This window comes from Lathyrus oleraceus, chromosome 2, assembly GCF_024323335.1.
Source record: "Lathyrus oleraceus cultivar Zhongwan6 chromosome 2, CAAS_Psat_ZW6_1.0, whole genome shotgun sequence".
Lineage (NCBI taxonomy): Eukaryota > Viridiplantae > Streptophyta > Magnoliopsida > Fabales > Fabaceae > Lathyrus > Lathyrus oleraceus.
The window spans coordinates 242,554,650-242,561,775 of NC_066580.1; the positions used below are offsets into that span (position 1 = coordinate 242,554,650).

Genomic DNA, 7,126 nt, shown 5'->3' on the forward strand with positions numbered 1-7,126 from the left:
GACATCAAGTAGATAACAGGTATCGTCTATAGCTGGCGCTTGTAAGAATTGGGTCAAGATGAATTCAACCTTTTCCTCTCCAACTTCGAATGTCAGCTTACCTCTCTTTACGTCAATTATGGCTCCGGCGGTAGCCAAGAATGGTCTTCCTAGTATGATAGGTGTACTGGCATCTTCTTTGATGTCCATGATTATGAAGTCTGTAGGAATGTAAAATTGTCCTACACGTACGGGGACATTCTCTAGTATACCGATAGGATATTTGATTGAGCGGTCAGCTAATTGAACAAACATCTTGGTTGGTCTTAATTCTCCCATACTGAGCCTTTTACAGATGGTTAAGGGCATTACACTAATGATGGCTCCTAGATCGCATAGAGATTTGTGTATGAAATTTTTTCCAATGACACAGGGTATGGAAAAACTACCTGGGTCTTTTAGTTTGGGAGGCATGTTATTTTGGATTATTGCGCTACACTCGGCAGTAAGTGTAACTGTTTCATTATCCTCAATCTTTTTCTTATTGGATAGGATTTCCTTAAGAAACTTGGCATAGGAGGGCATTTGTGTGATGGCTTCTGTAAAGGGTATCGTAATGTTTAGTTGCTTCAGAAGTTCAACAAATTTCCTAAATTGACTTGCAGTTTTAGAACTTGTGAGTCTTTGAGGATACATAATGGGTGGTTTATAAGGAGGCGGAGGCACATAAGGTTTCTCTTTCTCTTCGGCCTCTCGGGTTTTATCTTCTATTTCCTTTGGTTCATTCATCTGCTCAGTTGAGGTTTTGTCTGGTTTTTGGTACATGACAGGGTTTTGGAGTCTTGGATCTACGGGTCCGTCTACTTCTTTTCCACTCCTTAGTATAACGGCATTTGCATGTCCTTTTGGATTTGGTTGCGGCTGTCAAGGAAATGTTCCAACTGGAGCGGCTGTAGATGCTTGATGTTGAGCCACTTGTGAAATCTGTGTTTCAAGCATTTTATTGTGGGTGGCTAAGCGTCTACTTTGCTCGCTAGTTTTTTTAAGTTGCTCGCTAGTATGTATGTTTTGGTTCAATAAGTCTTTGTTTTTCTGAGCTTGGGTAGCTATGAAGCTTTCCATCATTAATTCGAGATTTGACTTCCTAGGCATGTTAGGAGCATTCTTAGCTGGCTTTTGATATCCAGGCGGAACAGCTGGTGCTTGGCCAGGTGCATACAGGGCGTTGTTATTCTTATACAAGAAATTAGGATGGTTTTTCCAACCTAGGTTGTAGGTATTCATTCGAATAGGGATTTCCTTGTGTTTAATTCACTTGATCGGTTGGGACTCCTGCTAATATTTGACATTCTTGTGTAGTGTGTCCAGGGTTTCCACATAACTCACAGTTTGGAGTTACAGCAGCCACGGTGGCTGCGGGTTGTATGGTCAAGTTGTCTAATTTTTGAACAAGGGCATCTACCTTTGCATGAACATGGTCAAGGCTACTGATTTCGTACATTCCACCCTTTGTTTGGGACTTTTCTACTAGAGTTCTTTCACCTCCCCATTCGCAATGGTTCTGGGCCATGTTTTCAATGAGTTGATAGGCTTCGTTGTATGGCTTGTCCATAAGTGCACCGCCTGCGGCAGCGTCTACTGTCAGTCTTGTGTTATACAGAAGCCCATTGTAAAATGTGTGAATGATCACCCAGTCTTCGAGACCGTGATATGGACATATCCTCATCATGTCCTTGTATCTCTCCCACGCTTCGTAGAGAGATTCTACATCTTTTTGTCGGAATCCGTTGATTTGAGCTCTCAGCATATCAGTTTTGCTCAGCGGAAAATATCGGGATAAGAAAACGTTCTAATTCTTGTACTGGTGGTGCTAAGTTATCGTCTTGTGAGCGAGTACTTGGCATACAATCGGGAAAATAAGGGAGAGTAAATTATTTTTTATTTTTACCTTAGTTTATACCGTGCAACGAAAGAATCACACTATTCGACTAAAACAGGTCCCCGACAACGGCGCCAAAAACTTGATGCTTATCGTGACTATATATAAAATATAGTCTATCGGATACTTGACTGCAAGTGCACAGTCTAGTCGCTTTAGTTTTAAAAGATAGTGTTACTAACGTCACTATGGTCAAACTAGTGTTACTAACGTCACTATGTTTAGCTAAGGGAATGATTAGTAGAAGTTCGGGTGCAGAATATTAAATATAAGGGAAATTTAGTTTTAAGAAATAATTGATGGAAGGAATCAGTATGCAACGCATTAATTGTCAGGGACTCGATAAGTCATCGATGAATAGTTTAAATGCCAAATATCTCTCAGTAGAAAATATTTATTTAAAAAGCTTTATCTCACACTCTCGTGATTGTTGATTCGGCCTATAGCTTTAAGTCAGAATGTATGCTCTCGCTGTCCCATTTGAAGTTAAAATTACTTTTTGAAAATAAATAAGTTCTAATTGCTTTTAAAGTGCTCTCGCTGTTTTTAAACTCAATGCCTAATTTTTACTATCCAGCTCAAGCCTCACGCTCTCGCGATTGTTGGTTCTCACCTTAGTTAATTTCCCACTCTCGTGGCAAAATCGTATTAAATAGCTTCTCACGCTTTTGTGATAAAGTTAATTAAATTTAAATTAAAAACGTCAGCCTAAAAGATTGTTTGAGAAAAAGAGTTTTCACTGATTATTATTAAATCCCATCTAATTAAATTGTTACATACCGATACCGGTAATTTAGCCGGACATGTTAATTAAAGCAAACATATAGCATAAACAGATTAACAGTGCGGCAGACATAATTATAACAATAACAAGACAATAATAATAATTTGATAAAAACCTGGCAATTGGATTAACAGAGTAGGACGAATCTTCGAGTACTTGAACAGTCCTCCACAAGCCGGTAGGATTCTGCTTCTTCAATACAATTGCTTACTAAATTAAATAAAGTGTAGTAGTTCCCCAAAGTAGGAAACTACTACTATGGCTAACTGGAAAAGGGAAAGGAAAGGAGAAGAGGAAATTCTAAAAAGAATGGTAAATGAACTAAGGCAACGGAAACAAAGTTGTTGAAAAGAAAATAACTAAAAAGCTAGAATACTGTAAAAAAATTCAATTACAGAGCGTAAGTGTAGATCTGTAGATGTGTAGCTGTTCCAATTTTTCCAACTTTGGTCCTTTATATATTGCTCATAGGTCTTTGGCAGTTGAGATAATTAAGGGTTGTTGGTTGAGTGAGGTATCCACGGGGAAGTGCTTCTGTTGGGGAAAATTTAGGAACATTTTGAATCCTTCTGTTGACTGCTTCTAGCGCATATTTTGGCTTGTGACGCTCATCATGGGCTTGTGACATTCGTCACAGGCTGGGCGTGACGGTCGTCATGCTCCTTGTGACGGTCGTCACATCAGCATTTTCTGTAATTCTGGTTTTCTGATTTTTTCTGCGCTTTCTCATCTGTTTCTTCTTCTTTTTCTTCCTTTTCTTCATTTTGCTCATTAGTGCTTGGAGATTTAAATACCTGCAAAAACAACTTTAATACTTGCGGAATAATCGGAATATTAATTAAAGTGGTGTGATCTTTGAGTGTAAATCAAGGCAAATATCTTATGTATTTTCGTGTTATCAGATATGATGAAACTCAACCTTTGTAAAGAAAGTTGAAATCCTCCTTGAATAATCTCTATATGGTATCAAACCGGGTTGATTCGTCTGCCACTCTCCTTTGATTTGATTCACAACCAAAGCGGAATCTCCGGAGACATCCAAATACTTGATTCTAAGATTCATGGCCTCTTCAAGCCCCATAATGCAAGCTTCATATTCTGCCATGTTGTTTGTACACTTGAAAGTTAATCTAGCTGTAAAGGGAAAATGCGTGCCTTGAGGAGTAATAATCACTGCCCCAATGCCATTTCCATATCGATTAATAGCTCCATCAAATACCATGCCCCAACTAGAACCAGGTTCTGGCACTTCTTCAAGCGATGGTTCATCATAATCTTTCATTTTCAAGTAAAAAATCTCTTCATCAGGAAAATCATACTGCACTGACTAGTAATCTTTAATTGGTTGGTGAGCCAAATGGTTAGCCATGATACTACCTTTGATTGCTTTTTGAGATTGATATTCGATATCATACTCTGATAACAACATCTGCCAATGGGCAATCCTCCTAGTTAAAGCAGGCTTCTCAAATATATACTTGATTAGATCCATCTTGGATATCAACCAAGTGGTATGATTTAACATGTATTGACGCAGACACTTAGCAGCCCAAGCCAATGCGCAACAAGTCTTCTCAAGCATAGAATGCCGAGTCTCACAGTCGGTTGAACTTCTTACTGAGGTAGTAAATTGCAACTTCATTATTTCTAGTCTCATCTTGTTGACTAAGGACACAACCCATACTATCTTCGAGTACAGTCAAATACATGATCAAACATCTTCTTTCAACAGGTGGAGAAAAATCGGAGGCTCAAGCAGATATTCTTTGATACTGTCAAAAGCTTTCTGGAAATCTTCGGTCCAATCACAAGACTGATCTTTCCGAAGAAGCTTGAATATAGGTGTACATGTGGCAGTCATGTGGGAAATGAATATGGATATATAATTCAAGCGGCCGAGAAAACCTCTGACTTGCTTCTCAGTTTTGGGCGCAGGCATCTCTTGTATTGCTTTGACCTTGGCGGGATCAACTTTAATACCTTTCTCGCTGACAATAAAGCCCAACAACTTACCAGAACGAACACCAAAAGTAAACTTATTAGGATTCAAGCAGAGTTTATATTTCCTCAAACGCTGGAATAACTTCAACAAATTCTCAACATGTTCCTCTTCATCAATCAATTTAGCAATCATGTTGTCGCATCCGCGAAAAACAACTGGCGGGCTGAAACAAAAACAACACAGAGCCGCCACCGTGCGTTATTTATCCCAAAAGAGGGAAAGGAAACGCTCAGAGTAAACCTGGAAAAGCATGGTCTCGCGACCAAAGAGATGGGATCGGGAGTCGGTTATGCAAGGGGAAGGTATTAGCACCCCTCACGTCCGTCGTACTCGACGGGATCCACACTCAAAAGATAGAAAAAGGTTGCTAAAACAAACATCACACACACACAAGAAACACAGGTGGAGGAAGAGGAGAGAGGGCTCGCTAGGACATCGCGTCCTATGCCTACGTATCTCGTCTACAACGAGAATCAGAGCTGCCGTAGTTCGGCTCACGCACGCCGAAACAAACACACGCACAAAAAAGCAAACATGGAACCCGAACGCCAATCGCTGGACTTACATCAGCTTCCGAACCAAACAAACCCACACTGGAAACCAGATGCCACTTGATGGACTTATACCGGACTCCAAGCACACAACAAAAGGATACGGAATGCTAATGGTTGGGCTTACAGCCATCTCCTACACACCCAAGAAGAAACAAGCAACAAGTTACTAAGGAGTCGGGAACTCGAGCCTAGCAACTGTCTAACAAACACACACAGACTAACAGGGAGTCGGGAACTCGAGCCTGATAGCTGTCAAGCACAACATACTCAAAAAAAAGAAAAGGGTGCCCAAAGAGATCTCACACGACCTCCTGCCTACGTACCTCATCTGGTATGAGGATCAGGGCAACGTAGTTCCCCTGAACGGGAAAAAATTCTCACCTAACCAGATACAAAGGGAGACACACTACTAGGGAGCTGTACTCGAGCCTAGATGTTATCATGCATCATTGCCCTATGTTATGGTTTCTATCCTAACTTGCACAGGCAGCAAGCTAATCCTAAACAGGCCAAGCAAAGCATGCAAGCATAATCAAAACAAAGCAAACATTCGCAATTAGCACACACTATATCCAGACAAGGTGGGCTCAATCAAGGGTTAAGTTGCAAAAGCAACACAACTGTGTCAGGTGATGTTAGCTCTTAACCCTGACATTGAGAGTCAGGGTGAAGCCAGATGAAATGGAAGTGAGGGGTGTGCCTTACAGCTCTTATCCTTGGCCAGGGAGAGCTTCAGACAAAGAAGTGTGGGTCCAGAAAGTGGGAACCCTTCTACACTTATGACACTGACTCAACTGTACAACTGTACATGGATCTTGGGTTAGGATCCACAAGGCATCAACATGTGATGTGAGCCAAGGGACGACTCAACAGAATAGCAGGAGGTGGACTACACACCTCTTGTGTCTACCAATTGCCTTAACAAAGGTCTTTTCCTGCTTGGGGACAAAAATAAACAATCACAGGCATTGCCTCTTAAGGAGGACTTCAGACAGGTGCCTGGCCAAGTAACAGGCCAGGTCTTCCAGACTACATGGAGAAAAGAAATTCTACCTCAATTGGTTTACACAACCAAGCAACAGCACAAGCAAGTTCTTAAGGAACTATTAGCAACTAATGTACCTCTTGGAGATGCAGTTGCTCGATTGGATGAATTCAAGGCTCCAAAGTGCAAAACAGATGTTGATTGATGCTTTAGGAGGTGAATGAAGTAAGTTCCTTAGCTCAAGTATGCTCCAGATCGAAGAATCCTCAAACTGCCATGGCTATGCTCCAAGTGCAACAGATGCGATCTTGCAATTATCTTCCAAGGTTTGCTTCAACAGATGTTCAAAAATACATGTAGATGAAGATTCAAGCTAGCACGAAGCAAAAGGAATGTGAAATTTGATGAACAAGAGTGAAAAAGTTTGGAAAAAATTGAGAGAATTTGGTGATTTTTCTGTTTGGATCTGAAAAAGTGACTGTGATTATCCGAATTCAGTTATGATTAATGCTTTATATGATGTGTTAATCACTTTGTTAAACAAGATTAGCAAAATTCAAGTGGATTAGCAAAATGCAATTTCATGTAATTTGGCCAAAATGACCTTTTTCAATTAGAGCCAATGGAACAGTGCAAATGCAATTGAGACAAGTCCAATTTTCCATTTAGAATGTGTTGGAAATGGTTTGGTATGAAAATCACATGTATTTTTCAAAAACACCTTTTTTCCCACCAAAATGCAAATTAGTTCACTTAAAAAATGCCATTTTGATGTGTTGATTTTTGATGAAATGTAATGATGCAATGTGATAGTACATGTCAAATGTGACTTGCTCAAAAAAGAATCACCCAATTTGGCCAAATGGTTCAAGAGTTATGCCTC

At 40.2% G+C, this 7,126-nt stretch overlaps 1 non-coding gene across 1 annotated transcript; it reads left to right on the forward strand.

Annotated features, from left to right (window-relative positions):
- Positions 1 to 1,679: 1,679 nt before the first annotated feature.
- Positions 1,680 to 1,786, forward strand: LOC127124023 (small nucleolar RNA R71). The gene has a single exon (XR_007803667.1). It is a non-coding gene; the product is annotated as a small nucleolar RNA R71 (small nucleolar RNA).
- Positions 1,787 to 7,126: the final 5,340 nt, after the last annotated feature.